We start from the raw sequence: 10,961 nt of genomic DNA, 5'->3' as shown, positions 1-10,961 counted from the left end.
TAAAAATATATATAACACGCAACCATGCAAGTGCGCCATTACAGTGCCTATTGTGGCCTCAATACATTGCATGACCCCCTATATCTTCCATAATACAAGAACAACTGAACCCACATTTTCCAGAATAAACTACAGGGAGGTCTTACATTTTCTGTACTCTTTACCTGTATTAGGCTGGGTCCACACTACGTTTTGTCCCATACGTCAGCACATACGGCAGGAGGGAGCTAAAAGCTCGCGCTCCCGTATGTGACCGTATGCGTTCCCGTATGCCATTCACTTCAATGAGCCGACCGGAGTGAAACGTTCGGTCGGCTCATTTTTGCGCCGTATGCGCTTTTAAACCGGACCTAAAACTGTGGTCAACCACGGTTTTAGGTCCGGTTGTAAAAGCGCATACGGCGCAAAAATGAGCCGAACGTTTCACTCCGGTCGGCTCATTGAAGTGAATGGCATACGGTCACATACGGGAGCGCGAGCTTTTAGCTCCCTCCTGCCGTATGCGCTCCCGTATGGGACAAAACGTAGTGTGGACCCAGCCTTACAGAAGCGCATGCACTGACTGGTAGGGAGGCATTACATGTTCTGTACACAGTTAGCTGCTCCTTTGGACACCAGGTGAGGGCGGCTCCATAACTTTTTTTAGGACCCTGTGTGTTCTGTACAGGACCCTGAGGAAGCTCCTGTCCTCTAAATGGACCGTGAATTACAGCTTCTAGCAGATCTTTCTTACATGTAAGGATTTGCTTTATCTATATTAGTTATCTACTTATTTTCTTTAATCCTCACTTTTTCCTCTTTTGAAATGACATTTTGGGGCTTCAGAACCAATTACCAGGTTTTCATAGAGTTATGGTATCACCATACAATGGTTTCAACATACAATGGTTTCAACTAGAGATGAACGAACTTACAGTAAATTCGATTCGTCACGAACTTCTCGGCAGTTGATGACTTTTCCTGCATAAATTAGTTCAGCTTTCCGGTGCTCCGGTGGGCTGGAAAAGGTGGATACAGTCCTTGGAGACTCTTTCCTAGGACTGTATCCACCTTTTCCAGAGCACCTGAAAGCTGTACTAATTTATGCAGGAAAAGTCATCAACTGCCGAGCCGAGAAGTTCGTGACAAATCGAATTTACTGTAAGTTCGCTCATCTCTAGTTTCAACATACAATGGTCATCCTGGAACTGATTAATATAGTAACTTGAGGGACCTCTGTATTTTATTACATCAAAGTGTACAGGGAAGGTTTCAGCTCTCTCCAGGAGAAACATTGCCTGCACACGTTTTATATAAGAAAGTACATTTTCCATGTATGTGCATAAGTTACAAGATGACTTTGATAGACTAAGTGTCTGGGCATCCACTTGGCAAATGAGGCTCAATGTGAATAAATGTAAAGTTATGCATCTGGGTACTAATAACCTGCATGCGTCGTATGTCTTAGGGGGGATTAAACTGGCAGAGTCACTGGTAGAGAAGGATCTGGGTGTACTTGTAGATCACAGACTACAAAATAGCATGCAATGTCAGGCTGCTGCTTCCAAAGCCGGCAGGAAATTGTCATATATAAAAAGAGGCATGGACTCAAGGGACAGGGACATAATACTCCCCCTTTATAAAGCATTGGTACGGCCTCACCTGGAATATGCTGTTCAGTTTTGGTCACCTGTCCATAAAAGGGACACTGTGCAGCTGGAAAGGGTGCAGAGACGCGCAACTAAACTAATATGGGGCATGGAACATCTTAGCTATGAGGAGCGATTAAAGGAGTTACAATTGTTTAGTCTTGAGAAGAGACATTTAAGGGGGGATATGATAAATGTATATAAGTATATAAATGGCCCATTCAAAAAATATGGAGAAAAACTGTTCCAGGTTAAACCCCCCCAAAGGACGAGGGGGCACTCCCTCCGTCTGGAGAAGAAAAGGTTTAGTCTAAAGGGGCGACACGCCTTCTTTACCGTGAGGACTGTGAATTTATGGAACGGTCTACCTCAGGAACTGGTCACAGCAGGAACAATTAACAGCTTTAAAACAGGGTTAGATACATTCCTGGAACAAAATAACATTAATGCTTATGCAGAATTATAAAACTACATCCTTTCCCCTTATCCCCTTACACCCTTCACTTCAATTCCCTGGTTGGACTTACATAGTTACATAGTTAGTACGGTCAAAAAAAGACATATGTCCATTAAGTTCAACCATGGAATTAAGGGGTAGGGGTGTGACTTGATGGACGTATGTCTTTTTTCAACCATACTAACTATGTAACTATGTATGATAATACTGTATACCGCTAAATAAGTCATACAGTAACCAAATAACACCAGTATATAAGGAAGAAATACCATCATCATACAGATTACCAGCATACTGTTACTGTCCGGTGGGGGTGGGGGTGGGGGCCGGGAGGACGGTATTTGTGGCCTGCTGATCCGAGTTGCTCAGTGAATGAAGCTTTGGTTTGCTGACACCGGCAGAAGTGCGCCCTCCTCAAAAGTGCGCTATAGGCAATGGCCTACTTGGCCTATAGTAAGAACCGGCCCTGACCCTAAGTTAACAACAAAGACAACACAGGATTGGCTTAGGGACAATTCTGAATGTCCTTGAGGGACCCAGCCAGAGCCCTGACTTGAACCCAGTTAAACATCTCTGGAGAGACCTGAGCATGGTCTATTCACAGTCCACAATTTACACACAGCAGATTTTTTGCATAAATTTATGCAAGGGAAAATCAGTCCCATACATGTTGTTTCTGTAGCAAAAACATAAATCCTTATGAAAGGGACAATTGCAATTTCTTCATAATATATCCAAAGCCTGCAAGTCCACTATTAAAGGGTCATTTATGAAAATGTTTAAAAATGTATGAAAAAAAAAACATATAAGCCCCTTTTCCCAATTGTAACCAATTACGTCCCCAGTAGCTACACCCACCCCCTCCCCCAACAAAACAGTCCCAAGTCCACCAGAAGTCCACGACCACGTGCAACGTCTTGCAGAATGAGCATTTGCTTTGCAAAGATGAGTCCCAGGGTCACCCAACCAAACACCCCAAAAACAACAACAGAATAACATAGGAAAATCAGGCCCAGCCTCCTAGCATAGAGGTTCTAACAAGGCAAAATATCAGTAATATTCAACACAAAAGACAAGAAACATATAGCAACACAGACAGGCGTGATACATACAGGGTGGGAAGAATGTCCCTGCCATTTAACACTTTTGACTCTTAAGCAGCTTAGCTCCGCCTCCTCGAGATGCTGAGAAATAAAAAGACAATTTTATAAACACAAAATGTATTTATTTATTATTGCCTCGCTGTTATACACGAGCACCGGATAGTCTGCTGTGTGCCCGCTGACCTTCGGACAGGATTCAGCCCTAGAGTGATGTAACCCCACAGGTGGAATGGTGCTGACAATTTCTTTACCTGTGGTATTTATTTATTATGTGGCGACTTTTCAAAATCGGAGTAAAAATGCACAAATTACTGCATAATTTTTACAGCAATTTTAATCATTTGCTATAAAATTGTGGCAAAAAAGTGTGCAGTACCATAACAGTACCAAAACACAGAAAAGCCAAACATGCCTTCAGTTCATAGTAAGCCCCACCAGACAGTATGTTCAGGACACATTTAAATATAAATTAAAAAAATGTAGTTTGAAAATACTTATAGTAGCATATTGCAATGTCAAGTTTAACCCCTTAAGGACCAAGCACGTATGAGTACGTCCCTGCACCCTGGGTCTTAAGGACCAGGCACGTACTCATACGCCGGGCGGGGACCGGAACGGGGTGACTGCTGATATCGATCAGCAGTCGCCCCGTGCAAATGCCCAGGGGGGTCATTAGACCCCCCCATGTCGGCGATCGGCGCAAATTGCAAGTGAATTCACACTTGCGATTTGCGCGATTACGGGACTATGGTGACCCGGTGACCTGGAATATAAGGGGAATCGCAGTTGTCTAAGACCCCTACGATCCCCCTGAAGAGATAGGAGTGAGGTGGCAGAGTTGCCACCCCTCCTATCCCTGCTATTGGTGGTCTTCGCGCGACCACCAATAGCAGATCGGGGGTGGGGGGGGTTAACTTTCATTTTCCCCGTCCTGCCCACCCACAATAGGCGAGGACCGGCGCCGGAGTCCACTTACCGATCTGCGGAGGCTGCAGGCGACGATCGGCGTCGGAGATCGGCGGGCGGCGATGTCGTGCAGCAGGCTCCCTGGATTCCGACGGAAGCCGGTAAGTTGCCTAGCAGCATCTGGAGGGCTGCAGTCCGAGACCACTATATAGTGGTCTCTATACTGTAGCACTCCAGATGTTGCAAAACTACAACTCCCAGCATGCCCAGACAGCTGTTTGGGCATGCTGGGAGTTGTAGTTTTGCAACAGCTGAAGGGCTACAGTTTGAGACCACTTTATGGTGATCAGTACATGCTGGGAGTTGTAGTTTTGCAACAGCTGGAGGCACACTGGTTGGAAAATATTGAGTTAGATAACAGAACCTAACTGAAGGTTTTCCAACCAGTGTGCCTCCAGTTGTTGCAAAAGTACAACTCCCAGCATGCATGGTCTATCAGTACATGCTGGGAGTTGTAGTTTTGAAACAGCTGGAGGTTTGACCCCCGCCCCACCCCCATGTGAACGTACAGGGTACATTCACACGGGCAGGCTTACAGTAAGTTTTCTGCTTCAAGTATGAGCTGTGGCAAATTCAAAATAAAGGGTAAAACACTACATATACACCCCCTTACACTGTCCCCCCAATAAAAATTGAAAACGTATTGTACAGCAGTGTTTCCAAAACTGAGCCTCCAGCTGTTGCAAAACAACAACTTCCAGCATTTCTGGACAGCCACTGACTGTCCAGGCATGCTGGGAGTTTAGCAACAGCTGGAGGCACCCTGTTTGGGAATCACTGGTGTAGAATACCCCTATATCCACCCCTATGCAATCCCTAATTTAGTCCTCAAATGCGCATGGCGCTCTCTCACTTCGGAGCCCTGTCGTATTTCAAGGAAACAGTTTAGGGCCACATATGGGGTATCTCCGTACTCGGGAGAAATTACACTACAAATTTTGGGGGCTTTTTCTCCTTTTACCCCTTATGAAAAGGAAAAGTTGGGGTCTACACCAGCCTGTTAGTGTAAAAAAAATTTTTTTTACACTAACATGCTGGTGTTGCCCTTTACTTTTTATTTTCACAAGAGGTAAAAGGAAAAAAAGACCCCCAAAATTTGTACCGCAATTTCTCCTGAGTACGGAAATACCCCATATGTGGGCGCAAAATGCTCTGCGGGCGCACAACAAGGCTAAGGAGTGAGAGCGCACTATGTACATTTGAAGCCTAAATTGGTGATTTGCACAGGGGTGGCAAATTTTAAAGCGATTCTGACATAAACGCAAAAAAATTAATACCGACATGTGACCCCATTTTGGAAACTACACCCCTCACGGAATGTAACAAGGGGTATAGTGAGCCTTAACACCTCACAGGTGTTTGACAAATTTTCATTAAAGTTGGATGGGAAAATGAAAAAAAATATTTTTTTTTCACAAAAATGCTGGTGTTACCCAAAATTTTTCATTGTCACAAGGGAAAATAGGAAAAAAGCCCCCAAAATTTGTAACCCCATTTCTTCTGAGTTAGAAAATACCCCAAATGTGGATGTAAAGTGCTCGGTGGGCGAACTACAATGCTCAGAAGAGAGCGACATTGGGATTTTGAAGAGAAAATGTGTCCGGAATTGAAGGCCACGTGTGTTTACAAAGCTCCCATAGTGCCAGAACAATTGAACCCCCAACATGTGACCCCATTTTGGAAACTACACCCCTCCCGTAATGTAATAAGGGGTACAGTGAGCATTTACACCCCACAGGTGTCTGACAGATTTTTGGAACAGTGGTCCGTGAAAATGAAAAATTTAATTTTTCATTTGTTCAGCCCACTGTTCCAAAGATCTGTCAAATGCCAGTGGGGTGTAAATACTCACTGCACCCCTTATTAAATTCTGTGAGGGGTGTAGTTTCCAAAATTGTATGCCATTTTGAGGGTTTTTTGCTGTTCTGGCACCATAGGGGCTTCCTAAATGCGACATGCCCCCCAACCAAAATTTGCTCTCAAAAAGCCAAATATGACTCCTTCTCTTCTAAGCATTGTAGTTTGCCTGTAGTGCACTTCAGGTCAACTTATGGGATACCTCCATACTCAGAAGAGATGGGGTTACAAATTTTGGGGGGTATTTTCTGCTATTAACCCTTGCAAAAATGTGAAATTTGGGGGGAAACACACATTTTAGTGAAACATTTTTTTTTTTTACATATGCAAAAGTCGTGAAACCCCTGTGGGGTATTAAGGCTCACTTTATGCTTTGTTACGTTCCTCAAGGGGTCTAGTTTCCAAAATGGTATGCCATGTGTTTTTTTTTTTTGCTGTTCTGGCACCATAGGGGCTTTCTAAATGCAAGATGCCCCCCAAAAACCATTTCAGAAAAACGTACTCTCCAAAATCCCCTTGTCGCTCCTTCTCTTCTGAGCCCTCTACTGCGTCCGCCGAACACTTTACATAGACATATTAGGTATGTGCTTACTCGAGAGAAATTGGGCTACAAATACCAGTAAAAATTTTCTCCTTTTACCCCTTGTAAAAATTCAAAAATTGGGTCTAAAGAACATGCGAGTGTAAAAAATGAAGATTGTGAATTTTCTCCTTCACTTTGCTGCTATTCCTGTGAAACCCCTAAAGGGTTAAAACACTTACTGAATGTCATTTTGAATACTTTGGGGGTGCAGTTTTTATACTGGGGTCTTTTATGGGGTATTTATAATATGAAGACCCTTCAAATCCACTTCAAACCTGAACTGGTCCCTGAAAAATAGTGAGTTTGAAAATTCTGTGAAAAATTGGAAAATTGCTGTTGAACTTTGAAGCCCTCTGGTGTCTTCCAAAAGTAAAAACATGTCAATTTTATGATGCAAACATAAAGTAGACATATTGTATATGCAAATAATTTTTTTTTTTATTTTGGAATATCCATTTTCCTTACAAGCAGAGAGCTTCAAAGTTAGAAAAATGCTAAATTTTCCATTTTTTCATAAAATTTTGGGATTTTTCACCAAGAAAGGATGCAAGTTACCACTAAAATTTACCACCATGTTAAAGTAGAATATGTCACGAAAAAACAATCTCGGAATCAGAATGATAACTAAAAGCATTCCAGAGTTATTAATGTTTAAAGTGACAGTGGTTAGATGTGCAAAAAACGCCCTGGTCCTAAGGTGTAAAATGGCCTGGTCCTTAAGGGGTTAAAAGTGTAAAACATAATATTGAAAAACATTTAAAAAACAAAACAACTAAGCAAAAATCATTATTTACATTATAAAGGTAGTGTAAACTATGCGCCAGCATTTTCATGTAAACACGAGTTTGAAAATGTCCTGTAATCTAGACTAAATCCGACACCACGCCCACTCTTGCAAAACTGAAGTGCATTGTGCAACCTTTTTTGCTTTAAAAACTCAGTAAAAACTGGCGCAAAAAGTTTTGAATATGTCCCCCACTGCGCACAAAATTTTGTAGGTGCACACCAGTCAATAAAATCCCCCAAAAGTGTCCTCACATGCATTTAAAAAAGATTTTTTTTGCATCATCTATAGCATTTTAAAAGCGTTCCTGTCAGATCCCACAAAAAAACAAAAAAAAAAAAAAGTTATTCAGAGGCATAAAAATGAGATTTATATGGTCAGGATTAGGTACTTTTACCTATATTTATAATAAATAAAAATCCTCTCACAGTATTAGAAATCCTCTCAGGGGAAGGGGACTTGTCCCTTCCTTGTGGTGGTGGGAGGTGATTGGTGTGTCTGCTCATTCAGTCTTGTCCATGAGTCATCTCTTGTCCATGACTAATGGACAAGCCTGATGCTGCTGCAGGACTGGTCAGTGTCCCAGTAGTTATGGGGAGCCCTAGTGGTGGGATTTTCAGGAGCCATTTTCTTTATTAAATATAAAAAAAAAAAAATAAAAAAAAAATGTAAACTATATTACAAAAGGTCTTTCAATTTCAGTAACAACATATAAAATGTTTTTGGATCTGACGGTGCCCATTTAAGTGTAATGTATTTTTGTCAGATACAAAGTAATATCTACTAAAGGTCAATTCAGTTTAAATAAACCTGAGTAAAACTTCAATTCAGCAGATTATTGCACTGCTATTTATTTATTGAATAGTTTCGCCGAAACCAGCCTATGAGGTTTAGTGGCTTTTGGGCAGCTGATTCTGCTCTCAGGATTTCCCCAAGTCAAGCTGTGGAGTCTACAAACAGGAAGCTGAAGCAACAAGCGCCTGACCATAGTTTCCTTTTGAAATACTGTAGCATGAAGAAGATGAATAATGGAAATCAATGTGAATCTACAATCTGTTACATTGTGTTCATCTAAGGTCTCCAGAGATTAACATTCATTAGATTAATCATAAATGGTATAATGGAACAATACAGCACTGCAGCCGCAGGTAGGACCAGTTATGGGGGTGCAGTGATTGCTAGCTTGGCTGACAATGGAGCTCCACTGCTACTAAGGGAATCCAGAAACAAAAATGGTGCTATGTGATGTTCCTGGTGGAAGAGCACTATATTACATAGTTACATAGTTACATAGTTAGTACGGTCGAAAAAAGACATATGCCCATCAAGTTCAACCAGGGAATTAAGGGGTAGGGGTGTGGTGCGATATTGGGGAAGGGATGAGATTTTATATTTCTTCATAAGCATTAATCTTATTTTGTTCCAGGAATGTATCTAATCCTGTTTTAAAGCTGTTAATTGTTCCTGCTGTGACCAGTTCCTGAGGTAGACCTATAGCAAGGAGCTGTCTGATCGTTGCATAGGAAGCGATCCCAAGCGCTCTGAGGCCTGTGTCTGCCACTTTGAGAGTAAATATTGTGTGTAGAGAGTAGATGGAGCACATCTGGGATGTGGGTAAGGGGAGTAAATTATTTGCACAATGGCTCATTTGATAGGCAATATGGGGCTCTGCATTATAGGGCACTACGACTTTAGGCACTGTGGCTGCCTTTATGCTGCAATAGCTATGATTTTGAGGCACTCTGGCCGGCATTTATCAAAAGTGAAGCATTTTTCTACACCTTTTTTTGTGTGTGCTGGTAATGTGTAGGAACACCAGATTTATTATCGTATATACTCGAGTATAAGCCGACCCGAATATAAGCCGAGGCCTCTAATTTCACCCCAAAAACCCAGGAAAAGTTATTGACTCGACTAAAAGCCTAGGGTGGGAAATACATCATCCCCCCCCCCCTGTCATCATCCAGACCCCCATCATTAACACCCTCATCATCATCACCGCCTGTCATCATCCCCCCTTCATTATTACCCTGTCATCATCCCCCCCTTCATCATCCCCCTTCATCACCACCTGTCATCATCCCCCTGTCATCATAACACCCCCCCCTTCATCATCACCTCCTGTCATCATCACCTCCTGTCATCAACCCCCTGTCATCATCCCATTAACACCCTCATCATCATCACCCTGTCATCATCCCCCCTTCATCATCACCGCCTGTCATCATCCCCCCTTCATTATTACCCTGTCATCATCCCCCCCTTCATCATCCCCCCTTCATCACCACCTGTCATCATCCCCCTGTCATCATAACACCCCCCCCCCCTTCATCATCACCTCCTGTCATCATCACCTCCTGTCATCAACCCCCTGTCATCATCCCCCCCCCCCCTTCATCACCACCGCCTGTCAATGTCTGATTACAGTGGTCTTCCACCTGCGGACCTCCAGATGTTTGAAAACTACAACTCCCAGCATGCCCTGACAGCCGATGGCTGTCCGGGCATGCTGGGAGTTGTAGTTTTGAAACATCTGGAGGTCCGCAGATTGAAGACCACTGAGGGCGGAGAATTCACTCGAGTATAAGCGAGCACTCGAGTGCTGAAAAATTCAGCTTATACTCAAGTATATACGGTAAATGGTCGCAGAGCATTTGATACATTTTGTGCAGGTCACATTTTCCGGAAATTCTCTCTTCACATACACCAAAAAGCTCAGCTAAGTCAGGGCTGGTGTAGTTTTAGAGACTTTTCAGTGGCGCAGTTCATAAAACCCTTCCATATCATGTATATTCCCAATATCAGTGGATTGCAACTCAAAATCTGCAGAAATGTGTAAACCAAATAGCGCAAAAAAAGGCGCAAATAAACCCTGCTTGCGCCTTTTTTAGACGCAAAAAACTGTCTAAAGACAATGATAAATGGTGGCCTAGGACTTTTATTGTGTTGGAACAATGGTTATGTAGCACACAGGGAACGATTGTAGTGCAGATGGGGGTAGTAGGATGTTGATGTCACATGGCAATGTAATGTGACAGATGAGTGAATACTTGGTCACTGTCCCTTTAACCCCTTAACGACGCCGGACGTAAATGTACGTCCTGGTGAGCTGGTACTTAATGCACCAAGACGTACATTTACGTCCTGTACATAACCGCGAGCATCGGAGCGATGCTCGGGTCATGCGCGGCAGGTCCCGGCTGCTGATAGCAGCCAGGAACCCACCGGTAATGGCAGACATCCGTGATTGCCTGGATGTCCGCCATCAACCCCTCAGATGCCGTGATCAATACAGATCACGGCATCTGCAGCATTGCGAACACTTAAATGGATGATCGGATCGCCAAGGCAGCGCTGCATCATCCAAAATGGCAGACGGAGGTCCCCTCACCTGCCTCCGCTGCCTTCCACGAGTCTTCTGCTCTGGTCTGAGATCGAGCAGACCAGAGCAGAAGATGACCGATAATACTGATCAGTGCTATGTCCTATGCATAGCACTGAACAGTATTAGCAATCGAATGATTGCTATAAATAGTCCCCTATGGGGTCTATTAAAGTGTAAAAAAAAAAAAAAGTAAAAAAA

This window comes from Hyla sarda, chromosome 4 (assembly GCF_029499605.1).
Source record: "Hyla sarda isolate aHylSar1 chromosome 4, aHylSar1.hap1, whole genome shotgun sequence".
In the NCBI taxonomy this organism is placed as follows: domain Eukaryota; kingdom Metazoa; phylum Chordata; class Amphibia; order Anura; family Hylidae; genus Hyla; species Hyla sarda.
This window is presented reverse-complemented; position numbering follows the sequence as displayed.